Source organism: Mesocricetus auratus, unplaced genomic scaffold, assembly GCF_017639785.1.
Source record: "Mesocricetus auratus isolate SY011 unplaced genomic scaffold, BCM_Maur_2.0 Super-Scaffold_100013, whole genome shotgun sequence".
NCBI classification, from domain to species: domain Eukaryota; kingdom Metazoa; phylum Chordata; class Mammalia; order Rodentia; family Cricetidae; genus Mesocricetus; species Mesocricetus auratus.
The window spans coordinates 30,102,810-30,117,266 of NW_024429196.1; positions in this window are offsets into that span (position 1 = coordinate 30,102,810).

Genomic DNA, 14,457 nt, shown 5'->3' on the forward strand with positions numbered 1-14,457 from the left:
TTTTAGTTTTTCCATATGAGACTGAGAATTGTTCTTTCAAGGTCTGTGAAGAATTGTATTAGAATTTTGATGGGGGACTACAATGCAACCATAGTTTGCTGTTGACAGGATGACCATTTTTACTATGTTAATCTTATGAATCTATGAGCATGGGAGATCTTTTCATCTTCTGATATCTTCTTCAATTTCTTTTCTCAAAAACTTGAAGTTTTTTTTATCATATAAGTCTTTCACTTGCTTGTTTGGAGTGACTTACCTCAATATATTTTATTAGAGACTACCATTTCTCTGATTTCTCCCTCAGTCAATTTGTCATTTGTATTTAAAAGGTCTACTGATTCTTTGAGTTAATTTTTTATCCAGCTTATTTGCTGAAAGTGTTTATCAGCTGTAAGAGTTCTCTGTTTGAATTTTTAGGAACACTCATGTATACTATCATTTCATTTGCAAATAAGGATACTTTGACTTTTATTTTCCAATTTGTATCCCCTTGATCTCCTTTAGCTGTCTTGTTGCTCTAGCTAATATATCAAGTACTATATTAAATAGATATGGAGAGAGTGGAAAACCACACCTTATTTCTAATTTAGTGGAATTGCTTTGAGTTTCTCTCTATTTAATTAGATGTTGACTATAGGCTTACATTTAGGGATGTTCCTTGTATCCCTATTATCTCTCACGAAGGGGTGTGGATTGTCAGAGGCCTTTTCTGCATATATTGAAATGATCATGCCCTTTTTTCTTTCTGTTTGCTAATATAGCAGTTTGCCTTTATTGATTTTCCTATATTGAGAGATCCCTGAATCTCTGGAATAAATACTGCCTGATCATGGTGGGTGATGCTTTTGAGGTATCCGTGGAGTTGGTTTGCAAATATTTTATTGAGAATTGTTTGTGTCAATGTTCATGAGGGATATAGATCTGTATTCATATTCTTTGTTGGTTATAGATGTGGTTTGGGTATCAGGGTAACTGTGGCCTCCTAAAAGGAATTTGGCAATGTTCCATCTGTTTTAATTTTGTGGAATAATTTGAAGAGTATTGGCATTAACTCTTCTTTGAAAGTAGTGTATAATTCAGCACTAAAACTGCCTAGCCTTGGCCTTTTTTGGTTGGATGAGTTTTAGTGACTACTTCTATTTAACAAGGGGTCTATTTAAATTGTATATCTGATATTGATTTAAGTTTTATAAGTGGTAAGTATCAAGGAAAATATCCATTTCTTTTAGATTTTTCAGTTTGGTAGAGTGAAGGTTTTTAAAGTCTGTCCTTTTCTTGTGTTCTACCATTGTCAGAATATTCAGATTCTGCTGTGGAAGGGTTGCTGGGCTCTAGTGGAGACATACTGTTCTGAATGTTACTGATTGTGTTTTTATGCTGGCATCTAGAAACCTGGGATTGGGAAGAGTATAGTTTTAGGTGCTGATATCTGGTCTTGTCTTTGTTGAGTGAGTTCCTTAGTTTCTGTTTCCCCTCTGGATTTTAGGAGAGTATAATGGTTGTATGTTGCCTGATAGGAAATTTTCTGTGATCTTGATGGGTGTGGCCATTGGTGGGTCTAGGCAATATGTGTCTCTGGGTATTGGGAGCTGAATGGGGATAGGCTAGGAGTCTCAAAGGATTCATGGGGTGGAAGAGCAGAATTTTCCAGCAGGATCTGCTTATTTAGTCTCCTTAGAATGGGAGTAGAGGGTAAAGAGAGCTCACCACAAAAAGTCAGTGAAAGAGCTAGTAATGAGAATGGTAATTCTATCTGGAAGAAGAAAAGGATGAGGGAAGATCTATAATTAGCTAACCTGTTACTCTGGCAGGAGTAGCTTGTGGGTTAGTATGGAGTACCTGCTGGAGGGTTGGGGGAAGGAATAAAACAAGATTTGGATTGATGCTGTAACATCAATCCAGCCACAATGAACCTCTTAGAAGAGGAAGTGGGAAGTATCCTTGAATGAATTGGTACAGGAGACCACATCCTGAATATAACACAAGTAGCACAGACACTAAGATCTACAGTTAATATATGGGTCCTCCTGAAACTGAGAAACTTCTGCAAGGCAGAGGACACAGTCAGCAAGACAAAAAGGCAGCCCACAAAATGGGAAAAGATATTCACTCACCCCACATCTGACAGAGGGCTGGTCTGCAAAATTTACAAAGAACTCAAGAAGCAAGTCTCCAAAAACCAAAGGGTCCAATTAAAAAGTGGGCTACAGAACTAAATAGAGAATTTTCAATAGAGGAGTCTAAAATGGCTGAGAGGCACTTGAGAAAGTGCTCAACATCCTTAGCCATCTGGGAAATGCAAATCAAAACAACTCTGAGATACCATCTCACTCATGTCAGAATGGCTAAAATCAAAAACACCAATGACAATTTATGCTGGAGAGGATGTGGTGAAAGGGGAACACTACTCCATTGTTGGTGGGAGTGCCAACTGGTTCAGCCACTTTGGAAATCAGTATGGAGATTCCTCAGAAAAATGGGAATAAACCTACCACAAGACCCAGAAACTCCACTTTTAGGCATATATCCAAAAGATGCCCATTCATACAACAAAGATATCTGTTCCACTATATTCATAGCAGTATTATTTGTAATATCCAGAACTTGGAAGCAACCTAGATGCCTCTCAACCCAAGAGTGGATAGAGAAAATGTGGTACATTTACACAATGGGGTACTATTCAGCAGAAAAAAACAATGGAATCCTGAGATTTGCAGGCAAATGGATGACACTAGAAGAAACCATCCTGAGTGAGGTAACACAGTCACAAAAAGAGAAACATGGCATGTACTCTCTCATATATAGATTTTAGACATAGATCATGGGAGTGCCAGCCTACAATCCCATGGCCAGAGAGTCTGGGAAACAGAACCTTCATTCAGTGGCTGATGGAAGAAGAGGCAGACTCCCATGGCTAAGCACTGAGCTGAACTCAAGAAATCCAGTGACAGAGAGGGATGACTGATGACCAAAGGGATTAAGACTGGGCTGGTTTATCCCCAGAAACAGCTGACCTGACAAAGGTTAGCTTTTGAATCCCAGGCTAATGCCTGGGATTCCAGCATGGGACTGATCAAGACCCCCTAAATGTGGGTGTCAGTGAGGAGTCCTAGGTAATCTATTGAGCCCTGGGTCCTGGGTATACAAATTGACTTTGGACTCCCATCCAACAATGAGACATGTACTCTCACCCTGAACTCTTGGGGGAGGGTAGGCTCTGCCCTGGATGAAATGACAGACTATGTACACCCCCATGGAGGGTCTCACCCTCCCTGGGGAAATGAGGGGATATTGGGGGTGTTGGTGGGAGTGTACACGAGCAGGGGAGGGAAAGGGACCTGGAATTGACATTTGAAGCAACCTTGTTTCTAATTTAATTTTAAATTTAAAAAATAAAAATAAATACAAAATCTAAAGGATATGGACAATTTTCTGCATAGATATCACTTACCAAAATTAAATCAAGAACACATAAGCAATTTAAGTAGACCTATAACCCCTATGGAAATAGAAGCAGTCATCAAAAGTCTCCTAAGCAAAAACAGCTGAGGGACAGATCATTTCACAGCAGAATTCTGCCAGTACTACCCAAATTGTTACACACAATAGAAGCAAAAGTGTAGGTTTTAACTAACATAGAAAATTGATACACAATAAGCACAAAAACAATATAAAATATACAGGTAAGGATTACATTAACAATGTGCAGTTAATTTGCATTTGACAAATTCATAGAAAATACTCCATTATGTCCAATACTCCTCAAAGTATTCCACACAAAAGAAGCAGGAGGCTCACTGCCTAACTTTTTTTTACGGAGGCTACAATTACCTTGATACCCAAGCCACACAAAGACACAACTAAGAAAGAGAACTATAGACCAATTTTCCTCATGAACATCGATGCAAAAATACTCAACAAAATACTCGCAAACCGGATACAAGAACACATCAGAAAAATCATCCACCATGATCAAGTAGGCTTCATCCCAGGAATGCAGGGATGGTTCAACATTAGAAAAATCTATCAATGTAATCCACCATATAAACAAACTGCGAAAGAAAAACCACATGATCATCTCACTAGATGCTGAAAAAGCCTTTGACAAAATCCAGCACCCCTTCATGATAAAGGTCCTAGAGAGATCAGGGATAACAGGAACATACCTGTATATAATAAAAGAAATATACAGTAAAACAACAGCTAACATCAAACTAAATGGAGACAAACTCAAAGGAATTCCTCTAAAATCAGGAACAAGACAAGGCTGTCCACTCTCTCCATATCTCTTCAATATTGTACTTGAAGTTCTAGCTACAGCAATAAGACAACAAAAGAAGATAAAGGGGATACAAATAGGAAAAGAAGAAGACAAACTTTCGCTATTTGCAGATGATATGATAGTTTACATAAGTGACCGAAAAACTCCGCAAGGATACTCCTAGAGCTGGTAAACACCTTCAGCAGTGTGGCGGGATACAAGGTAAACTAAAAAAAAATCAGTGGCCCTATTATATACAGAAGATGAAGTGACTGAGAAAGAAATCAGAGAAACATCACCCTTTACAATAGCCATAAACAGCATCAAATATCTGGGGATAATGTTAACCAAGGAAGTGATAGACTTGTGTATCAAGAACTTTGAGTCTTTAAAGAAAGAAATCAAAGAGGATACCAGAAAATGGAAAGATCTCTCATGCTCTTGGATTGGTAGGATCAACATAATAAAACAAGCTTGCTTCACATGTCAATTCCAACTCCCTCACTCTTCCCTCCTTCCCTGCCCCCAATAGCCTCCCCATACTCCCACCCCATCTCTACTCCATTGCCTAAGGAGGGTGAGGCCCTCCATGAGGGATCCCCAAAATCTTTCATATCTAATGGGGCAGGACATAGGCTCTCCCCCATGTGTTCAGGCTGAGAGAGCATCCCTCCATGTGGAATGGGCTCCCAAAATCCATTTGTATGCTAGGGATAAATACTGATCTGGTAACAAAGGCCTCATAGATTGCTGAGGCCTCTTCACTGACACCTAAATTTAGAGGGTCTGGATCACTCCCATGCTGGCCTCTCATCCATCAGTCTGGGGTCCATGAGCAGGTCAGCAGTTTCTGTGGGTTTCACCAGCCCGGTCTTGACCCCTATGAGAGCAGTTAATTTTGTAGTGGATGTATTCTATAATAGGTAGAAGTGAATAGTTTTTTTCTATAATTTATTTTCAATGAGTTCACAAAACATTAAACACATGTGTGTAGATGTTGGAATTTGCACTTTTCTGTATTATGGAATATGGTATAAATCAATCATTTTAGATCAGTGGGTCTCAACTGTGGGCTGTGAACCCTTTGGATTGAATGACCCTTTCACAGTGGCCACATACCTGATATCCTGCACACCAGATGCTTACATTACAATTCATAATGTTAGCAAAATTACAGTTATGAAGTAGCAATGAAAATAATTTTATGGTTGTGAGTCACCACAACATGGGGAATGGTATCAAAGGGTTCTAGCATTAAGAATGTTGACAGCCACTCTTTTTGATACACTGATATTTTGTATCATTATTCCAAATGTTCTAAATGTTTAAATGTGATTAATTATATAATTGTTATTAGTTCTTTGAAATTTATATTTGAAAATAAGGTCATTATGTATCAAACACATACTTGCCACATTTTTCCAAAAGAGGAAACATTTCTTTCTTTTTTTTCTAAGACAGGTTTTCTCTGTGTAGTCCTGACTGTCCTAGAACTCATTTTGTGGACCAGGCTGGCCTCAGATTCTCAGAGATCCACCTTGCCCTGCCCTCTGAGTGCTGGGATTAAGGGCATGCATCACCACTGCCCAGTCCAAATTTCATATATATATATATATATATATATATATATATATATATGTTATAGAAAGCATTTAAGATAAGGGAATCAGCACACAATAGATGTTGTCAAGCAGCAGATCAACTCTAAGTATTGCTGCAACTTCCTGTGTATGGATTTCATCAGCTTCCAAGATTGCTGTACTTTCACTGTTCCTTTATTGACTCAGTGTCAGCCATCATTAGTATCTCAAAGATAAGTGGATCTTCCTTCTGAAGTGTGACTAATGAGTTTGTCTCCAAATGATAGCTTTGGCCTCTCTAAAGTCTTTCCACAGTATGGTTACCTTCATCAGTGTTTTGCTTTATCAAGCAAAGATAGAGTTACAAGCCCTCCAAGGACCCCTGGATGAAGGCTCTATTCTTAGCACCTTTTGCTCCATAAAAGAGGTGAACAAGTAGGGAGGACACACAGACAGCTGTCAATAGGACATGAAGAAGGCAAAGAAAGCCTGAAGGAAAGTAGATAACGGAGCTCACCTGGTTGCACACAGGATTATGCTTGAGCTGCCTATAGTTGAAGTTGGATACCCCAATGGACTTGTCTAATCCTGCATCCTTACACTTCTCCATGGCCTGGAAGAAAACATTGGTGAAGAATACACAAACAATTGGAATCTGATTGCAAAGCTGTGTTGCTAGAAAGAACAGTGCCAAGAACTTCAGGAAAGTGAAGTTGATTGGTATCTATTGGTAAGAACTGATAATTAATAAAATAAATGGCAGAAAAGTCCTTGCTATTCTTAGGTAATTATGGTTATCATATGGAGGGAAGCAGGTTACAGTTATCCTCCCCACTTTAACTTTGTTTTTACTGTGCAGTTTCCTTGCTAGTTAAGAAGAGCATTGATGAGAAAAACATAAAGTCTACAGCAAAAAGAACTCATCCCTTTCCTACATGTGGAGTTTTGTGAACTTGATCTCTCTACTTTTCTTCAATAATACTCACTGAATTGGTTCTTTGAAAATGTCATATATGTATATAGTGCCTGCTGAATACTATAATCCCCATACCTTCTAGCAATCTCCCTGTCACATTTATTACCTGTCCTCCCACCTGACAAGCCTCTTTCCCACATTCATTTCTTTTGTTTTGAGGCCTTTCCACTTTAACAAGGATTACCTATGTGATCGTGGATTTGGAAATATCCATTGGAACCTGATGGGTTCCTAAGTGGGTACTCAAGTGAAGACAAAGACAACACACCCCAGAATCTATTGCCAGTAGCCATTTCACCAGGGGCTGTGGAGATAGGGCCACAGTAGTCCTTCCAAAATTGAGGATTGTATCCTGACAGACTCTATTGTACAGGCTTATTTGGGGGTTGGTGGGCACCTGCTGAAGGATCATGTCCCCATTGCCTGTACCTTGCCCAGAAGACCCCATTCTTCTCTCTGTATAATGACTCTTACTTTCTTTCTGTCCTTCCTTATGGGATATGCCCAGAGCTGTAGAAGGGCTGATCACTCAGCTATCACATTATCTTGCTTTCTTTTCCTCCATTTCTTCTGTGGTGCTTATTATAGTCACTCACCTCCCATGTGGCACAGAAACCCACTGTGCCAAGTATTAAGTTTCCATGCTCATCTTGAGGTAAAATAACAATCTGTCAGCTGTTGAGACAAGGGAATTCTCTTGCCCAGTGGCTTGTTTGTGCCACAAAGAAAGCAAACCCCATGTGGAGTTTCTTTGATACCCTTTATTCTCTCCAAAGTGGGATTGGTGCTGCCAGGACCAGACATGTCTCATAGTCATAAAAAGAACTTATGTTATTAAACACCTTAAATGTCATGTTCTGTATATCTCTGAAGTGTTTGAAGATGACCTACCCAGGTGAGGTGTTTGATCAGCTCTCCCAGACTCACATGCTCAAGCTCAGGGCCTGTTTACCTGTTTCATACAAGATCATAGGAAGCCTCATTATATTTTGTTTAACACTTCTTCTATATTTATGTTCTCTAGAACAGTGTAAAGGAGTTTGTCTATTTTCATTTAGTTTACAGTTTGTGGAGGCTGAATGGCATGATGGTGACCTGACTCAGCTCTGATGAGTTACACAATCCTAATGGTTCACCAAGGAAGGATTATATGCAGAAATTCCACCACCAGATAGGAAGCTAAAGAACAGCTGTGAGCTAATGATGTAATTTCGCCTTAGTGTTCACTACCAAAGATCCCATCCTACCATGAATTCCCACCTCCACAACTACATCTTTCTCCTCGCTCTTAAATCCATAAGTCAGCCCAGAAATTAGAAGTTTTGTTTTTTCCTTACAGAAAGTGCAGTGCAGGACATATTCATTAGTTTGATTGAATTGTTCTACAATGCATACACAGAGAAAAACACTGCACTGCATTGTATATAGTTATTTGTCAACTAAAATATGTATTTCACAAAAATTTAATAGCTGGGTAGGATGCAGATTTTTTGTGGTTTGATATTTAGATAATTAGGAAAAATCTTTGAAGACTTTGACTAATGAAGTGTACTTGAAAATCATTTAATAAAGCCTAGCAGATACCAAAGACATAAATATTTCTATGCAAGGAATTGTACATCTCCCAACATAAACTGACTGTCTCTCTCAAAAATTTCCTATGCAAGGAATTGTACATCTCCCAACATAAACTGTCTGTCTCTCTCTCCTGCCCTTGCCCTGGCTTGCTCACTGTATTCTTTTTTTTTCGATACAGGGTTTCTCTGTATTGTTTTGGAGGCTATCCTGGAACTAGCTCTGTAGACCAGTCTGGCCTTGAACTCACAGAAATCTGCCTGCCTCTGCCTCCTGAGTGCTGGGATTAAAGGCATGCGCCACCAATGCCCGGCTCACTGTATTCTGAATAGGTTCTGAAAAAATATGAAAAGAAAGTAGTGGAATTAGATCCAAATCCAACCAATTTATGGTCATAGTACCATACCACAAGGTATAATTTGTGGGGTTTGATTCATTTAATTGGTTCAAGGTTTGTGTTTCTTGTTCCACAACAGACAATGAGAATAGTAGAAGCATCTTTCCTTCTACAAGTTAACATGTAATCGTATTTGAAGTCCAGGAAACTAATTTTGAAAATCTTTTTAAAATTTGAAAACAATCTTTTCTCCTTTTACATACCAATTCTAGTTGCTGCTCACATCCATCCTCCTGCTCTCCCTACCTTCTCCCCACCCCCATCTGTTAAGCTGAGGACTTGCTGAAGGTGGCGAGATATGTCATTAGGAGTCATTAATGACTATTCCCTTTAGAAGAATAGTAAGTTGGTTTTTCTCTAGGATCCATTACTTACATTGGTTCAGGGTTTCGGCCACTTTTGTCATCTGTGGGTTCAATTTCACATAGTGGGCCTTAAATTCAATTTTAAATAGCATGGTTGGGTCCTTCCACAACATGTATGCCACTATTGCCTCTGCATATCTTGTGGGCAGGACTTTGATATATGTTATAATGTTTTTGTCTTGTAAAATCGATGATAGCTTTTCTCTGGTAGTGTGAAAAGTACCTCCCAGTTAATAGTGGTGAAGCTTCTAGTTGGTCACAAGCTCTATTTCTCTAGGTTCATTGATATGAGTAAACTGTGTTTTCAGCTAAAGATTCTTACCATCAGGTTAAGGGGAGTAACCAATGCTGTGGCAATGGCCTGTGCTCTTTGTGAGTTGTCTATAGATTCTTTTCAACAATATGTATCCCATTATTGGCACTGGAGGTTTAAGTTGGTGGCATAAGGTATCTAGTTGGGGTATTTTCTCCTCCTTAGGCATTCACCTCATTTAAGTGCTTTATATATATAGAATCCTGGATATGATGCATCTAGGATTGTGTGGCTTTTTAAAAAGGCCATTAGTGTTAGTTGTCACTTCCCATATTTTCTCTCTTTACCCTGTCCTCCCATTCCCACTTCTTTTTAATCCTCCTATTCTAGTTTCCCCCTATTTCTCCATAGCTCTATATTCTATTTCCCTTTTCTTGGGAGATCCTCTCCTTTCCTGAGTCCCTTACTAACTACCTAACTTCTGTGGTTATTTGGGTTGAAACACACATATTTCAAGCTTAAAAGCTAACATTCACTTACATGAGAAACATACCATATTTATCTTTGGGTTCTGTGTTACCCAATATTTGTTTCTGTTTCCATTCATTCATCTGCAACTTTTATTATTTAATTTTTATTAGCAGTTAAATAGTATTCAATTGTGTAAATGCAACATACTTTTTTATCTATGACATGATAGACAGCTAGGCTGCTTCCAATTTCAAGCTATTATGAATAGAGCATCTATGAACATGGATGAGCTAGTATCTTTGTAGTAATATTTATAGTCCTTTAGGTGTATGATCAAGGGTGGTATAACTGTAACTTCCACCAAAACACTAGACTCCATGTGGAAAGCAAGTATTGTCATGATGTATTGTTTATGATTTAATAAAGTTTGCCTGAAGATCAGAAAAGCAAAACAGCCAGCCAGGAATGCTTACCTCTACCAAGGCTGAAATGGAGATCCTATCTTCCCTTTTACTAGAAACTGAATCTCACATGAGACCTGTTGGCCACATTCCCTCTGATCTGACCCTGTGCCTTTTTACATATGAATTGTGAGAAAAACTTTTGTTAACTGTTAGAAGTCTGAGAGACCATTGCCATTAAGCAACAAAAGGGGATCAAGGGGATACAAATAGGGAAGGAAGAGGTCAAACTTTCACTGTTTGCAGATGTTATGATAGTTTACCCAAAGAACTCTACCAAGGAACTCTTACAGCTGATTAACACCTTCAGCAAAGTGGCAGGCTACAAGATCAACTCAAGAAAATCAGTAGCCCTACTATATACAGATGATAAAAGGGCTGAGAGAGAAATCAGAGAAACATCACCCTTTACAATTGCCACAAACAACATTAAATACCTTGGGGTAACGCTAACCAAACAAGTGAAAGACCTGTATCATAAGAACTTTGAATCTTTAAAGAAAGAAATTAAAGAAGCCCTCAGAAAATGGAAAGATCTGCCATGCTCTTGGATAGGTAGGATCAATGTAGTAAAAATGGCAACCCTGCCAAAAGCAATCTACAGATTCAATGCAATCCCCATTAAAATCCCGACACAATTCTTCACAGACCTTGAAAGAACAATAGTCAATTTTGAATGGAAAAACAAAAACCCAGGATAGCCAAAACAACCCTGTTCAACAAGGCAACGTCTGGAGGCATCACCATCCCTGACCTCAAGCTCTATTATAGAGCTATAGTCCTGAAAACAGCTTGGTATTGGCACAAAAATAGACAGGTAGACCAATGGAATCAAATTGAAAACCCTGATATTAACCCACACACGTATGAACATCTGATCTTTGACAAAGAAGCTAAAAATATACAATGGAATAAAGAAAGCATCTTCAACAAATGGTGCTGGCATAACTGGAGGCTGGTATGTAGAAGACTGAGGATCGATCCATGTCTATCGCCATGCACAAAACTTAAATCCAAATGGATCAAAGACCTCAACATAAGTCCAGCCACACTAAACCTGTTAGAAGAGAAAGTGGGTGGTACCCTTGAACGAATTGGTACAGGAGACAGCTTCCTGAACATAACACCAGTAGCACAGACAGTGAGATCAACAATTAATAAATGGGACCTCCTGAAACTGGGATGCTTCTGTAAGGCAAAGGATACAGTCAGCAAGACAAAAAGGCAGCCCACAGAATGGGAAAAAATATTCACTAACCCCACATCTGACAGAGGGCTGATCTGCAAAATTTACAAAGAACTCAAGAAGCAAGTCTCCAAAACACCAAAGAATCCAATTAAAAAGTGGGCTGCAGAACTAAATAGAGAATTTTGAATAGAGGAGTCTAAAATGGCTGAGAGGCACTTGAGAAAGTGCTCAACATCCTTAGCCATCCAGGAAATGCAAATCAAAACAACTCTGAGATACCATCTCCTGTCAGGATGGCTAAAATCAAAAACACTAATGACAATTTATGCTGGAGAGGATGTGGTGAAAGGGGAACACTCCTCCATTGCTGGTGGGAGTGCCAACTTGTTCAGCCAGTCAGCAAGACAAAAAGTCAGCCACTTTGGAAATCAGTATGGAGATTCCTCAGAAAAATGGGAATAAACCTACCACAAGACCCAGAAACTCCACTCTTAGGCATATATCCAAAAGATGCCCATTCATACAACAAGGATGTCTGTTCCACTATGTTCATAGCAGCATTATTTGTAATAGCCAGAATTTGGAAGCAACCTAGATGCCTCTCAACCGAAGAGTGGATAGAGAAAATGTGGTACATTTACACAATGGAGTACTATTCAGCAGAAAAAAACAATGGAATCCTGAGATTTGCAGGAAAATGGATGACACTAGAAGAAACCATCCTGAGTGAGGTAATTCAGTCACAAAAAGAGAAACATGGCATGTACTCTCTCATATATGGATTTTAGACATAGATCATGGGAGTGCCAGCCTACAATCCCATGGCCAGAGAGTCTGGGAAACAGAACCTTCATTCAGTGGCTGATGGAAGAAGAGGCAGACTCTCATGGCTAAGCACTGAGCTGAACTCAAGAAAGCCAGTAACAGAGAGGGAGGACTGATGAGCAAAGGAGTTAAGACTGGGCTGGTTTATCCCCAGAAACAGCTGACCTGACAAGGGTTAACTCTTGAATCAGCCTGGGAATCCAACATGGGACTGATCAAGACCCCCGAATGTGGGTGTCAGTGAGGAGGCCTAGGTAATCTATTGAGCTTGGGCAGTAGATCAGTATTCATCCCGAGTATACTTATGGACTTTGGACTCCCATCCAACAATGTGAGATGAACTCTCACCTTGAACTCTTGTGGGGAGGGTCTAGGCCCTGCCCCGGATGAAATGACAGACTATGGACACCCCCATGGAGGGTCTCACCCTCCCTGGGGAAATGAGAGGATAATGGGGGCGTTGGGAGGAGGGTAGGGAGGAGGGGAGGGAAAGGGAGAGGGACCTGTAACTGACTTGTGAACCAACCATGTTTCTAATCTAAATTTAAACATAAAACTAAAAAAATTAATAAAAAATACAAATAAAAGAAGTCTGAGAGAACTTATTTTCCTTCACCACTTCAGCAACTTCTTAATAAACACAGCAAGTGACCCTTTGAAAATACACTTGTCATGTAGCAATTGTGCTGAGAAATCGTAATTATTCTCGTTTCCTACCTGCATAAATATGAAAAGTACAAGATATCATCAAGAAAGTGGAAAGAAGAATCAGAATCCTTAAGGTAATAAAGGAATCCCCAACCAAAGGACAGGGTTGTGATTAGCTTGATGTTACCAAGTAGTTTAATTGGAAAAACCAGACCATGTAGGAGCTTCAACTTCTGATTCTAAATGCAGTACTCTTCTATCTCACCCTAGGAGCACATGAAAGAAAGAAGCATGTCTCTGTATAAAACATGGTGCATGTTCCCATATCTGAGAAGCTACCCCTGACACCTCAGCATCTTGCCTCGACAGATGCTCTTCAGTTTTTACTATCTTCTTCTTTGCTCATCGAAGCTCTTCACTTTCATACCACATTGTAATTGGAAGCACAGATTTACTTGGTCTGAAGCTTGTAGCTTTTAGTAAAGACACTTAAGATCAGCTTCTTTATGACATGTGGGCTATCCACATTAGCTTCCATACTGAAACAAGTCTACACATATGCCCCCCCTACTCTCCAGACAATCAAAAATAAAGTATAGAATTAAAAAAGAGTTTCATGAGTTCAGCGAGTGGAAGGAACTAAAATTTCCATCAACAGATTGTGACATACATGTCAACAAAGGCAATATTATTAAGCAATCAATAGAATGGACTACAGACTTTTAGTCACATTGACATATCTCTGTTTCTTTGCAATAGAAAGTAGGCACAAATGAACTATAGCCAATACTCTTTCCTATTTCTTTTAAAAGTTGTATTTATTTTTATGTGCATAGGCATTTTGCCTACACATGTGTCTATCCACCACATGCATGTAGTGTCCAGGGAGGCCAGAAGAGGGTATTGGATCGCCTGGAGTTATATAATTTGGTGAACTGCCAAGAGGTTGCTGACATCAAATGTTGGTCCTCTGGAAAAGGAGCTGAGACTGTTAAGACCTGAGCCAACTCTTCAGTCCTCATTTAAATTTCTCAGTAAATACATTTTTTCCTGACTCCTGCTTGATAGATATTAATTCTAGGTTGAAAAGCATGTAGAAGAGTTATTAATCACCACAACCATTTCTTTCAGATGAATGAATTTTATATTTCTCAGCCTTACCTTGTGTATAATGCTCATTGTATAGACACCTTACATTAAAAATTATCACCAAATATATTCTAGTCTCATATGCTCTTCATTAGTGAAAACCCATACATTCTATGTTTAATAGAATAAAAGAACCTGTCCCATCAATCCTTTAAATTTCTCTCCCACTCCAAAACTCATAGTATTTTGCTTATTTTTATTTTAGTTTTTTTTATGAATGTTGGATGAGGCTACAAACTATAAAATATTGATCTGAATTTTAACATTTTACTTATAGTTTTATAAAAATCAGGAACTGGATAGATGG